A 15399-nucleotide genomic window follows, 5' to 3' on the forward strand; every position below is an offset into this window, starting at 1 on the left:
TTTGTGGTTAGCTTGGTTAGAAGTTTTTCAATTTTACTGATCTTTTCAAAGAACCAGCTTTGGTTTTGTTGTTTTTCTCTATTAATTTCCCATTTTCGATTTCACTGATTTCTGCTTTGATATTTACTATTTTTCTTCTGCTTACTTTGGATTTAATATGCTCTCCTTTTTCTTATTTCCCAAAGTGAAAACTTAGATAATGATTTTTAGGTCTTCTTTTCTAATATGTACATTCAGTGCTATAAATTTTCCTCTAATCCCTGCTTTTGCTGCATTCCACAAATGCTGATGATTTGCATTCTCATTTTCGCTTAGTCCAAAATACCTTTAAACTTCTCTTGAGGGATTTTCTTTGGCCTGTGTGTTATTTATAAGTGGGTTGTTTAACTTCCAAATATTTTGGGATTTTCTAGCTCCCATTCTGTTATTTTCATTGTGGTCTGAAAGAATACTTTGGGTGATTTCTATTCTTTTAAATTTGGGAAGGTGTGTTTTATGGACCAGGATGTGATCTACTTTGGTGAATGTCCCACATAAGCTTGAAAAGAATGTGTATCTGCTGTTGTTGGATGAAATATTCTGTAAACATCAATTAGATCCAGTTGATTGATGATGTTGTTTGGTTCAACTCCATTCTTATTAATTTTCTGCCTGCTGGATCTGTTATTTATGGGTAGAAGGGTAGAAAAGTTGCAACTATAATAATGGACTTTTCTATTTCTCCTTGCTATTCTATCAGTTTTTGTTTTATGCTGTTTGATGCTGTCTTGATAGGTGCATATATATTAAGAATTTTTATGTCTTCTTGGAGAAGAGAAGAAAACATAAGAGTATCATTATGTGATGCTTCCCTTTATCCCTGATAATTTTCCTTGCTCTGAAAACTGCTTTGTCTGAAATTAATATAGCTACTCCAGTTTTTTTGATTTGTGTTAATACAGTATATCTTTTTCCATCCCTTTTTCATTGTACTCTACAAGTATCTTCCATCCTTTTCTGTATTTCCTATTCATTTTCATCTCAGTGTTTTTATTTGATTATTTTCTGTAGATATGTCTTTCAGTTCAGTAATCTTGCCTTCTGCCATGTTAAAACTGCTGTTAACACCGCTGTTAAAATTCTTAATTTTAGTTATTTTATTGATCCGTTATAAAATGTAATTTTTAAATAAACTACAATTCTCTGAAAAAAGTCTTCATCTTTTAATCCATTTTCTCCATATGCCTATGTTCTTGCACATGCTAGTTACTTTCAAATCCTTGTTTGCTAATTTACTATCTCGATGGCCTTTGGATCTGTTTATTGTCTTTTTTACCTCTCTTGGCTTACAATCATATGTTCTTGTCTCTTGGCATGCTTAGTAAATGTTTTTACTTAAAGGTAGACATTATACATAAAAAAAAATTATAGAGGCTCCAGTTAATAATATTTCTCCAGAGGCATTATCTTTTCTCTCTGCTGGGCATATACAGAGGGGCTTGTAATTTAACCCCAGAAGCTGTGCTGAATCAAAATATGTTTTATTTATTTATTTTTCCCACATATGCATGTTTTACTTTTTGAAAGGTTCTGTCTTCCTTTGGTTCATCTACAATCCTGGGATATATTGTTAGTGTTTTCTTCTGTTCACTGAGGGTCTTACCCTCGGCAAATCCTGAACTCAAATTTTTATATCAATATCACAGTAGGACTGCAGAAAGCAATGCTTTGCATTTAGGATGACTTCTGCTGAGTTGTATAGCCTCCCAAGTCATGCAGCTTCAGAAATAGGCAGATTCTTTAGAGAGAACAATGGCTCTCCCCCAGGATAAACCCTCTACTCTTCCTTTTTCACTGGAATGTTGCCTCCTTAAATTTCCAATTATATCTCTTTAGTCCTGTGAGACTTTCACACTCTCTGGTTTCTGTCCTCCAGCTGTGGCCCTCCGCCTGGGAAAAGTTCACATTCTCAGCCTCTTAGTTTGCAAGTAGAGTTGACAAACATCCTCAGTTGCAAAGTAAAGCTGCCAAACATCAGCTTACCTTTCTGCAGTTTTTTTACTTTCCAGAATCTTGGTTTCTTTAATGTCTGCTCGTTTTGTTACTGGAAAGGGCTCCCAATCCAGACTCTGAGACAGGGTTCTTGGATCTTATGCAAGAAAAAATTTGAGGCGAGTCCACAGAGTAAAGTGAAAGCAAGTTTATTAAGAAAGTAAATGAATATCCTGGCTAACATGGTGGAACCCCGTCTCTACTAAAAATACAAAAAAATTAGCCAGGCCTGGTGGGGGAGCCTGTAGTCCCAGCTACTCGGGAAGCTGAGGCAGTAGAATGGAGTGAACCCAGGAGGCGGAGCTTGCAATCAGCCAAGATGGCGCCACTGCACTCCAGCCTGGGCGACAGAGCGAGACTCCGTCTCCAAAAACAAACAGACAAACAAACAAAAGAAAATAAATGAATAAAAGAATCGCTACTCCATAGGCAGAGCAGCCTCAAAGGCTGCTGGCTGTCCATTTTTGTGATTGTTTCTTGATTATATACAAGAAATAATAAATAATAAACAAGGTGTAGATTATTCATGATTCCCCTTTTTAGACCATATGGGGTAACTTCCTGACGTTGCCATGGCAGTTACCATGGCAGTTGCCATGGTAAACTGTCATGGCACTGGTAGGAGTGTAGCAGTGAGGATGACCAGAGGTCACTCTCGTCACCATCTTGGTTTTGGTGGATTTTGGCGGGCTTCTTTCCTGCAACCTGTTTTATCAGCAAGGTCTTTATGAGCTGTATCTTGTGGCAACTTCCTGTCTTATCCTGTGACTTAGAATGCCTTAACCATCTGGGAATGCAGCCCAGTAGGTCTCAGCTTTATTTTATCCAGCCCCTATTCAAGATGGAGTTCTTCCTCTTCTAATGCCTCTGACACTTTGGCAACTAGACAGTTGCCATTAAGTATTTTGAAAATTTTATTGCATTTTTCTAGTAATTCTCATAGGTACTATGAGTCTGCTGCAAACTGCTCTATCTAATGTGGCAACAGAAATCCAGGTTATCCTTGTTTGAAATGAAAAATGTCCATCTAGGATGCTTTCAAGAAGAACTTTGTGTTTCATAAGGACCAAGAAAGCACACTTGAGCATGAATGGTGAAGTAGTTCACTTAAGAAAGGAAAGTGATCTCAGACTCTGAGTCCAAGGAAAACTGTTTTGAGTGAAAAGAGAAAGAGCTACATAACCCATGGACTAGATATTAAAATACTGTAAATTTTAATAACACCAAATGAATGACATGAAACTTCAAAACTTGTAATAGCCTCATTATTTTTGCTTGTATTATGAAACCCCTTTGAAATATAAGAATAAGTGTTGTTTAAATGTGTAGAACTCCTTTGGACTATCAATAAAGGAGGGGATCCCACAAGACAGGGTGAAGGATCAGGCAGGAAATATTAATGATCTCATCCTATTGAGTTCTTTGGGACGTGGGGGTAGCAGTAGAATGTTACTTCAGAGAAGTGGCAAGAATCCAACTGGAGAAGCCTCCCATTAGGAGAGCTCACTTAGGTTTCCTGCTGCTCCATAGGTAATGCCTTTTAAGAGTGTTTATCTTATAAAGACATTTACAGGTAAGGTAGTGCAAAGGAAAACTTCTGTGATGATGGAATTTTTGGTACTCTGTAGCCCTTCAAATTTCTCTTGGTATATGTAAGGCTAGCTTTGCTCACTGGTCTTGAGAATTTGTGTTTTTGGTTACATATGGGAGTGGGAGATGGATCTGATTTGATGCCATGACTGACACCTGCTCTTACTTCTCCTAGATGGAAAGAAGTGAATTTATGGTCCCTTGCTTCTCTTCCATTTCCCTTCACCAGTGGAAACTCTCTTTTCTGGTTTCCTTCACCAGGAAAAAGTATAGTCCTAAATGACCGAAATAGCTCTCAGTGTCAGATTAATGGATGATTTTAATGCCATTGCCTTGAGAAAAACAATTTCCGGCTTTTAAGATATGAGTAAATGAGAGAGCTACTGGAGATTGGTGTTGGGGATTGGGGGTAGGTGGAGGGGAAACTCAGCGTGATTGAAGTCCATTTGTAGATTTAAAATTCTTGTTGCTGAATGTATAAGCCTAAAAGTTACTCAGAAGCAATCCCAGGCCGGGCGTGGTGGCTCACGCCTGTAGTCCCAGCACTTGGGGAGGCTGAGGTGGGCAGATCATAAGGTCAGGAGTTCAAGATCAGCCTGACCAACGTGGTGAAACCCTGTCTCTACTAAAAATACAAACATTAGCCAGGCATGGTGGCATGCATCTGTAATCCCAGCTACTCAGAGGCTGAGGCAGGAGAATCGCTTGAACCCGGGAGGCAGAGGTTGCGGTGAACTAAGATCGTGCCACTGCACTCCAGCCTGGGAAACAGAGCAAGACTCCGTCAAAAAAAAGAGACAATCCCAATATTCAGAATTCATTATCAGCTGCTGCCTAGTGTATCAAATGCATACATTCCACTGGTTTCCATTGGTTCCATTGTTTTCCACTGAATTTTTGTTAATGATTTTATGGTAGTTTCTGGGAAACCTGAAGGCAAAAAAAATTGTGAGGCAAACTCATTATTACTCCAAGAAAAATACCTCAACATTCTCATCTTGTGAAAGCAGCTTAGTGAAATTATCTTCTTACAACTAGACCACAGGATAAATACTTCTGAAATTTTGTAGGTTGACTTCAGCTCTCTGTACCTTAGTTAAAATAAATTTTGTGGTAATTTATTTCCAATCACTTAGTTATCAATAGAATTTTAAAAATGATTTGAGATGACTACTTTCTTAAAATTTATCTAAAACTCCCATTTATTTAACAATTGAAGATAGTAGGCCAAAAATAGTTAAACGGCTTACCAAAAGATACACAGCTGGTTTGTGATTGGTGGAGAGGCTGGGAACCAGAAAGCTGTGTTTGGGGTTTTCCACTCTATATCACCTGGCCTGTGACACCAGCTCTCGGGTGGCTACGTAAGTTTCTACCTCTTCTGTCAGCTTTTTGTTTTTCCCTAATGTTATGTTCTTAATAGCTTCTTGGACTAATTCTGCCATATGCTGTAAGTGACTCAAATTGATAACACTATTTTATTCAGAAGAATTCCTAGAGATGATATCTTGTTGTATAATTTTTTGAAGAAATAATCTGCTCTCATATTTAATAATTTGCAACAAAACACGTGGAAAACTGTCCTGTGAAGATATTCCATGCCACCCTGTCACTTGCTGAGCTACCCAATTCACTTCCCTATGGGCTACCTGTGTTATTAGATTCTCATGTAGCTTTGCAAATGTATTTTACGAATATACAAGGAAATAAATTTTATAAATTCTTTTAATGCCCTTTTTAGTAACAACTTTTATTGTGACAATAAAGACCTCCAATGTCAATGTCTGATACCAAGGTACTTTTGCTCATGGGTCTGTGGATTGACTGTGGCTCTGCTGGGTCCAGTGGGAATCAGCTGGGCTCAGTTGTGTTCAAGTCAGGTCTACTCCACCTGTTTTTTCTGGGATCCAAACTGAAGGAGCAACAGCTACGTGGTCATGCTCATCTCATAACAGATGGTGAGAGTGCCCTAGGGACTAGCAAACACACATGCTGCTTCTAAATTCTTTCCTTGCAATTAGCACACTCTCATTTCTACTTGCATGTCATTGCTTAAAGCAGATCACATGGCCCAGTCAAGAGTTAATGGGGTAGAGAAGCATATTCCTCCCACAGCGTAGTTGGAGGAGTGACTATTTGATGGCTAATGATGCTGATTATTAACCTAGTATGGGCTTACAAACTATATACTCTGTACTTTTATTTAACATATCTTGGAGATATTTGTCTGTTAGTACATAAACACTTAAAATTTTTAAATAACTATACAGTATTTCATTTTATGGATGTCTATGATGTAACTAATCAGTTCTCTATTGACAGACATTTTGATCATATCTAGCACTTCGCTATTACAAATATTACTGCAATGAGTAATATCATACACATATCATTTTGCATAAATGCAAGTTCTATCTGCAAAATAAATTCCTTGAAGTTGAATTGTTGGCTCCAAAGACAAATATTTAATTTTGCTAAATATTGCAAATTTCTTCTCTATAGACATTGTATCCTTACACATCTCCAATAGCAGTATGGGAAAGGGATTATATCACCACATTTTTGCCAACTCTCTGTGTTACCCAGCTTTGAATCTTTTCCAATCTGGTGGAAAATAACATAGTGTTGATGTTGTCACTCTTATTATTTTGTTTTGTTTTTTAACCACAGTTATGTTGGCATATAATTCACTTATCATAAAATTTACCCTTTCTAACACGTACATCTCAGTAGGTCTTAAAATATCCACAGTATGGGCAACCATCACCACAATAAATTACACAGCACTTTCATCACCCCAGAAGTAATCCTGTACTCATATTAGTCATTTTTCCTTCTCGCTCCCCCTATCCCTCAGCAGCCATGAATCTACTTTTGTCTCTAAGAATTTGCAGAGTCTGGAGATGTCATCATAATTGGAATGAAATATCATGGTTTTTTTCACTTTGCATACTGTTTTCAAGGTTCATCTATTGAACCTCATCGTGGCATGTATCAGTACTTTATTCCTTTATGTTACTAATTTTTCATTATATGAACATACAGCATTTTATTTCTTCATTCATCAATTGGTGGACACAGGTTGTTTCCACTTTTTGGCTATTATGGATAATGCTTCTCTGAACATCTGTAAACAAGTTTATGTGGACATACACTTTCATTTCTCTTGGATAGATACCTAGATGTGGAATTCTGGGTCATTTGTTAATTCCATGTCCAACAATTTGAAGAACCAATGCACCGTATTCCAGAGTGGAAGCACAATTTTACAATCGCTCAGCAATATATTAAGGTTCCAGTTTTTTCACATCTTCACCAATACTTTTTAATTTCAGACATCCTAGATGATGCAAAGTTTTATCTCACAGTGGCTTTGATTTGCATTTCTCTAGACCTAACCATTTTCATATCTTTCCACGTGCTTATTGGCCATTGACATAGCTTCTTTGGCAAATACCTACTCCTCACTTTTTAGTTGAATTATTTGTCTTTTCATTGTTTAATTGTAAAAGTTGTCTTATATTCTTTTTTGTTTGTTTGTTTGTTTGAGATGGAGTCTCGCTCTGTCGCCCAGGCTGGAGTGTAGTGGCACCATTTCAGCTCACTGCAACCTCTGCCTCCCAGGTTCAAGCAATTCTTGTGCCTCAGCCTCCCAAGTAGCTGGGATTACAGGCATGCGCCCCCACACCTGGCTAACTTTTGTACTTTTAGTAGAGACGGGGTTTCGCCATGTTGACCAGGCTAGTCTCAAACTCCTGACCTCAAGTGATCCTCCTGCCTTGGCCTCCCCAAGTGCTGGGAGTACAGGTGTAAGCCACCACACCTGGCCTGTTTATCTATTCTTGATAGCAATCCCTTATCAGATACATGATTTTGAAACATTGTCTTTCATTGTGTGAGTTGTCTTTGTTGAAGAAACCGTTTTTTTCTCAGTGAATGGACTTGGTTCCCTGGCCAAAAATCAATTGGCCATAGGGATATAGGTTTTGTTTTGGACTCTCAACTCTAATTCCTTCATCTATGTGTTTATCCTTATGCCCTTGCCATGCTGTCTTGATTTCTGTAGCTTTGTAGGAAGGTTAAAATACGGAAGTGTGAGTCCTCCAACTTCGTTTCTCTTTTTCAAGATTGTTTTGGATATTCTGGGCCCCTTGAATTTCAATATGAATTTTAAGATCAACTTGTAAATTTCTCCACAAAAGGCAGCTGGGATTTTGATAGGAATTGTTTTGAATCTATAGTCAGTGTAGTTTTAAACTGTATCTATTTATGAATTAGGTAGAACACATTTTTAAGGCCATTTGCTTTTCTTTTTCTAAACTAAGAACTTATATATATTTGGCTCTTTTCTTGTGGGTGTCAGTTCCAGTTCTGTTCTTGTACCACTCAAATTATGTTTGGAAACAAGACTAGAGGGATGGGCATGTTTCATAATTATATTGGAATATTGACTCATATACACTTTTCTCCACGATCCCCTCAAAACGATTGGGTGCACTGGTGTTATGATAGAGAATATTTGAAACAACCAGACCTAAGCAATTAACCTGAATTAACAGGAAAAAGAAATTCTAAACTCTTTTTTTCCCTCTCCTCAGAAGACAAAGTGGTATTTATTGAAATCTCCATCGATTGAAAAATGTTCCAAAATAAGTTTCCTTAAAATAGCCAGACAACTCATCCTTGAAAGAAAGTCATTTCGCAAGATTTACCAATTTATTCTTAATGTATATTTTTCTATCAGTATTTTTTTCTTCAGATGTTTTATTTCCCTGTTCTTCATGCAGATAATTTGTAGAATTCTTGTCTTCCCTGTTTTGAAAGAATTTTCTTTAGTTTTGTGTGTGTTGTCTCTCTCTTTCTCTTATCTAATGTAAGCTTACAATTATTTATGCTTCTCTTGTATTATCCAATTTTCTACCTCTAATTTATAGGTCTTAAATTTAGTCCGGTCATGTCGCTTGGAAGAAAATAGCTTAGGTATATAGCCATGCCTTGGTTAGAGAAACAAATAGCTTCTGGATGTGTCAATGCCAGCAAATGAAGTGTCACCACAAGGGCATCCAATGACAGACAGGGACCACTTTCTTAATCCATTTTGTGTTGCTATAAAGGAATACCTGAGACTGGATCATTTATTTTAAAAAAGAAGTTTATTTGGCTCATGGTTCTGCAGACTATGCAGGAAGCATGGCATAGGAATCTGCTTCTGGGGAGGGCCTCAGGCTTCTTTCGCTCATGGCAGGAGGTGGTGAGGTGGTGTGTGCAGAGATCACATGACAAGAAGGGAAGCAAGAGAGAAGGAGGAGGTCCAGGCTCTTCTTAACAACTACCTCTCTGGGGGAACTAATAGTGAATTCGTTCATCCCCATAACCCAGGGAAGGCATTAATCTTTCATGAGGGATTCATCCCCAGGACCCAAACACCTCCCATTAAGCCCCACCTGTAACACTGGGGATGAAATTTCAACATGAGGTTTGGGAGTGACAAATAGCCAAGTTGTAGCAGCCATCTTGCATACTGATCAAGGGTCAGTGGTCAGTGATTTTGCTGCTCTCTCATCTATGGTAGGAATGAGATTATAAATACAGGCCTTTGAGGGTTTTTCTTCAAAATATGAAGACCTCTTATTCTATTCACCTGGGGTGCTGAAAGGGCCCATTTTCATTCACTCCAAATTGGCTCTCCATGCCAGTGGCCATTATTCAATTCTTGATCACTGAAGGGCTCTGTAGATTGCTAAATGGCTCTGACTGTCCTTGATAATGCATTAGAGAAATGAAAAAGGCAGCGGCATTACAGCATAATTAAATTCAACTCATGAGCAAGGTAAGATGACCATGCTTTTTAAGCAAGTTTGCTCTAAGAGCCTGCTGCTGTCTCTTCAAATCTGTCCCTGGGAGCAGCTCATGTTTTACATCTGTCCAGTCTCTCTCACCTCTTTAACATGTGTTGTCCTGCATGGTGTCCCATCATGATTTTTGGTGACAGGCACAGTCTTGCGGAACATGGCTAAAGACCCACCCCTTGGGATATGCCATAAGGAAAAAAGTCATACATTACAGAGCTTAAATGTGGCATTTCTGCTGGAGAATGGTATGAATGAAATTTTGTTCATTTTTATTTAACATCTTTCTTCTAAAGAGGCCAAAGGAGGCCAGCTTTATACATGTCACTGTGAATCATCTCAGCATCACTCAGAAGTGGTACCGAATTCAGAAAAGCATTTTAATGGTGCTCTTGGCACCACTGGCAGAGAGTACTGATATTTGGCATTTCTGGGTAACCATGTTCTCTAGGCATTTTCCGTTTAATAGTTTCAGAGAAAAAGAGTTACTTCAGGTATGGCTGCAGCTATTTTTTCAAGAAATTGAGGAAAGAGAGGAACTAACCTCTGCATAGGTCCTCTCATGTGCCAGACACTGTGCTAGATGATCAACAGGTATTATCGCATTTGATCCCATGACAGTCCTGTGAGGTAGGTTTTATTATTCCCCCCTATTTAAAATAAGAAAACTGAGGGTCAGTGAGATTAAGATCACACAGCTCTGACACGACAGAAGTGGGCTCTGAGTCCTGGTCCAACTCACAGGCTGAACCCCCTCTTCCACACTCACTATTCCACCCTCATGGAGGCTGAATGAAGAGTCTAACTCAGGATACCCAAAAGGTGGCATAAGGTTTGGCTGGCCCAAGAGACTCCTGTTCCGTACAATCACACTTCTATTATATGCCAAAGGGCCTGTTTTCCCCTATAAGGTTTTAGAAAATGCTTTTCAATAACTTTATGTTTTCTAGAACAAAGGCTATTTATTTCTCACACTCCTAGCCAAGTTCACAGGAAATGGGTCTTTTGTCAGAAGAGGCTAACCATGACAGAAGCCCCTGTTATAAGTGAGATTGCCATGGATCACTTGCGGATGGTATTTTTGAGCCATTTCACTTTTTACAAATGGATCCCAGACTAGAATGTTCATTCAAGGACAAGCTGTGCTTTCTGCTGCTCTATAAGCATGAGCAGAGAATGGGAGTAGGAGAGAGCAATACAGGAGTAGCTGAGGTCAAAACAGAAGACAGAAAGCCAAGGGTGTCTTGGAAATTGTCTTGGAAATTGATGGCTGTATCACGTCAGCTTCATTGATGGTGCTGGGACTGACCCATCGCAGCTGCCAGAGCTGGAAGGGAGCTCAGAGATCACCCTGCATAATCTATTCATTTCTCAGATGGAAAAATTGAGCCATTGGAGATAAAGTGACTTGCCCAAAGTTAGGCAATTAAGACTCCCCACTTCTAGTCCAATGCCCTTTCCATGACACCACAATTATTTCAAGGTTGTGGAATGGTAAATGGCTTATAATTTTTCTATTTTCAATCTAATATGTGATCTATTTTACATATATCATTTTTACTAATGTGAAATTTTCTTGAGCAAGAAATAAATTCTTTTATTTTAAGCCAGTGAGATTTTGAGGTTTGTCTGTCATCATAACATTACCTGCCTGTCCTAAATAATGCATGTGCCTATTGAGATGATTATGTACTTTTTCCTCCCTTAATGTATTTATTATATTACAATATAAGATTTTCTGATGTTGAGTTATCCTTGCATTCTTGAGATAGCCTTTATATTATGGCGTAGGAATATATATATATGATGTATTTGATATATATATGTATATATGTTACACTTAATTAACTAATATTTCATCTATTTTTGACTCTAAGATTACAAGTGAGATTGGTCTATCATTTGCTTTTTTGTCCTGTTCTTGTCCCATTTTGATATTCTGTTATTCTAGATTCATAAATTGGCTAATTTTTCCTCATTTTCTATTCTCTGAAACAGATTGCTTAAGATAGAGATGGCGTATTCCTTGAGTTTTGAGCAAAGGGGAATTGTAGCATAGAATGAAGTTGGAGAGGTGAGGAGAAGCCAGATAATTTAGGGTCTTGAAGGCCACCATAAAAATTTCAGATTTTATTCTAAGGTCATTGGGAATCTATTGAAGGATTTAAGCTGCTGAACAGCATTATGCTCTTTTATGTACTTTAAATACAGTCATACATTGCTTAATGATAGTGATATGTTCTGAGAAATGCATTGCTAGGTGATTTTGTCGTTGTGCAAGCATCATAGAATGTACTTACGCAAACCTAAATGGTACAGTCTACTACACACCTAGGCTTTATGGAATAGCCTATTGCTCCTAGGCTACAAACCTGTACAGCATGTTACTCTCCTGAATACTGTAGGCAATTGTAACACAACAGTAAGTTTTTGTGTATCTAATCATAGAAAAGTTACAGTAAAACTATGGTATTATAATCTAATGGGACCACTGTCATACATGCAGTCTGTTGTTGACCAAAATATCATTGTATCACTGTGTCCATTACCTGAAGAATGCATTAAGGTGTTTAACAATGAAAGCAGAAATATTTAGAAGACTACTTAAGCAGTCAAGTTAAGAGATGACAGTGGCTTGGGCTAAGAGGTGACGGAGGAGGTAGGAGAATTGAATTGTCTTGATGTGATATTTATTTAAATATATATTGACAAGATTTGTTAATGGATTATATAAAAAAGTAAGGAAAAGGGAGAGATTACAGTTTGCTGGAATGAAACCTAGGCTTTCACCTGTGTAACTGGGTAGAGAATGTCCTAATTGCTTATGTGGAGAATTCTAGAAAAGGAATAATTTTGGGAGTGTAGGTAGATAAACCAGTAGTTCTATTTCGGAACTGAATAAATAGAAATGGCTGTTAAAGGAAATTTGAGTTTGGAGCTCAGGAGAGAAATCAGGATATCATAGGTCTATTGATGGCATTGAAAGCCATGGAAGTGGATGAGATCACCAAAGGAGAGAGGTGAGACAGAGAAGAGGTCCCTGGGGCAGGAAAAGAGGTGAGCCAACAAGAGATAGAGCTTATCCTCCACAGGACTTGAGTTGTTCTCTGGTGTTCCTATTTGGAGTCTGGATGATTCTCCACGTACTTGGGCTGTGAGCATTCAGAAACTTGTTAATTTTGTTAGGCACAATGTTGGTGCTTAATAAGTAAAGGTTTGATTGATTCATAAAAAATACTGTTATTTCTGGGGCACATGCCTTGGAATCAGCAGGAGCTCTTATAGACAACTTCCCTGGCCTCTCTCTCTCTCTCTCTCTGCAGTGGTTCAATGGGGGAGATGTCAGGTCCTCTTCCCTTAAGTATATCCTGGCCTAAATGTTCTGCTTATGGTCAAGGTAGAATTGTGTCATCCATGTTTGGGAGTCCATATCATGCTTGTAAGGGGTGGGGAATTGGGTATTCAACAGGACTGCATCTGGTACACATCACATACAAGTCCCATGAGGGAGAGGCAGCCTCAGGCCAGGACAAATCTGAAGGCCTTGAATATCATATCCCTCGCCCAGGGCAGGGATTGTTAATCAGTCTCAATATTCCTTCTGCTGATCTTTCGGGTGCTTTCAGCTCTTTCTCAACACAAAGTATTCTGGTTGGCTGAACCAAAACAAAAGCAAAAGCTTTTTTGTCAATCAGGGAATAGACAGATGTTGGATTTAAGAGCTGGGGTGTTTGGGAGAGTTCAGTGGTATGTGTTTAGCTGCTCAAAATGATCAAAAGATATACCTCCAGGGTTTTGGCGTGCTGCAGGGTTGAATCCCAGGCTAGCCTAAGAACCTTGAAAAAATCTTGAGAAGATATCTTGTCTTCCAAATATCTTGTTAATGGGTTGGTTCTATTGGTCAAAGATAAATAACACTGATTTTTATACCTTGAAAAATTAGCCCTGGAATTACTCATGATAAGAAAAAAAAGTATTTTCTGAGAGTCTAATATTTAAGGATATTGGAAAACACCACCTGTGTCAAGAAGATTGAAAGCTGCAGAATGGTTGGATAAAGTACAATAAGAGAAAACTTACACAGTGCAGATAGAAACTCAAGTTCCTAAGCTCTTTACCACAGATTGTGTGTAGCCTTTCAATTACAGAGTTATGTGTTGGTGGTGACTTCTTATAAAATGCAAAGTTGATAGGCATAATTAACTAATTCAAGAACGAGTTCCTAAGTGTTTTTCTATAAATTTCAGAATTCTACAAATTAAGTAATTTAAATAAACATTTTCATTCCTTCCTCTTTTTTTCTTTTTGCTATTTGTTTCTTTTTAAAAGCAAGTGTTAGGTTTGTAGAAATTCGGTAGTGCTAATTCTTGATTAACTGGAAGAGCTCAGAAATATTTATAAGTAGAAATGATGGAGAATCAAATACATGGAGAATAAAATAACTATAAATGAGTTCTTGTCTTGGCATGAACAGACACCCTCTTACCCTAAACAAGACAGACTTTGCATCTTCTGAGGAACTTCAAGGTGCTGACCAGCAGATACATTTAAGACACCATGTGACAAAGACCTACCTCGTGATAGGTAATCCATGATAACACATACTAAATGTTTCTTGGTGTGCAGTGAAGGCTAAAGCAGCTTTTCTCATAGTCACACTTCAGCAATGACCACCATAGCCCCTTCTGTCTCTCCAATGTTCCAAGCTCAATAAGTCCCCTCTGCAACAGAGGTCTTCCCTGATACGACCATAACTCAAAATGAACTCAATGAGGGAATTTATTCTTGGTATCAGTTATCTGTCATTTTCCCTACTTCATGCCAATCTTGTCCCAATTTACATTAAAATCATATTCTAAGTCCTCTTGGGAAAATGGTAGCATTCAGTTTTCTTTTTCTTTTTTGTTTGAGACAGAGTCTTTCTCTGCAGCCCAGGCTGGAGTGCAGTGGTGCGATCTTGTTCACTGCTACCTCTGCCTCCTGGGTCCTGGTTCAAGCAATTCTCCTGCCTCAGCCTCATGAGTAGCTGGGATTACAGGCACATGCCACCATGCCCAGCTAATTTTTGTATTTTTAGTAGAGGCGCGGTTTCACCTTGTTGGTCAGGCTGGTCTTGAACTCCTGACCTCGTGATCCACCTGCCTTGGCCTCCCAAAGTGCTGGGATTACAGGTGTGAGCCACCGCGCCCGGCTGGTAGCATTCAGTTTTCAAATGATTTCCTCGTATGTCATCTCATTTTGTAGTCAAAGAATATAAGAATTGGAAGTAACTTTTGTGGGCACCTAGACAAGCATCCTTAGTGTAAGAACATCCCCTCTGCAACTTTTCAAACTGGGGCCATTCAACTTCCCTCAGACACCTTCACCGATGTGCAGTTCACTCTTCAACTAAGGCCACTTTGAACTGCCCTAATTGTTAGAAAGTACTTCCTTCTGTTGAACTGAAATCTGTCTGCCTTAAACTTTTATCTATTAAATTTAAATTTGTCCTGTGGGGCTTGGCTGTTATGTTTGATTCTTTTCCCACAGAAGAGTCTTTTAATGTTTTAAGAAAATGATTGCAAATCACCCAAGTCTTCTCTTTCAGGGACAAAATGTCTTTTATTTCTTCCAGTCATCAGAGTGACTTTGAGCACCTTTGCCATCCTTATTGCTTTCCTTCAGCTTCATTAAGACACTCTTTCAGTGAATACCTACTTTGCTCCTGCTGTGTGCCTGGCACTGATCTAGGCACTGAGTGTACAAGAAAGGTGCAATAAGTAGTGGAAACAGGACAAAATCTCTATGCTCCTGGATCTTACATCACCGAGGTGGGGTCGGAGCATACATGAAGGATTTATAACCTTGGCATGTGCCATCCAGGATGTTCTAGACATGTCTGCACAAAGCATTGATGGGCCCATTTTCTAACACCTCCATTCATTTCATC

Source organism: Pan paniscus, chromosome 1, assembly GCF_029289425.2.
Source record: "Pan paniscus chromosome 1, NHGRI_mPanPan1-v2.0_pri, whole genome shotgun sequence".
Lineage (NCBI taxonomy): Eukaryota > Metazoa > Chordata > Mammalia > Primates > Hominidae > Pan > Pan paniscus.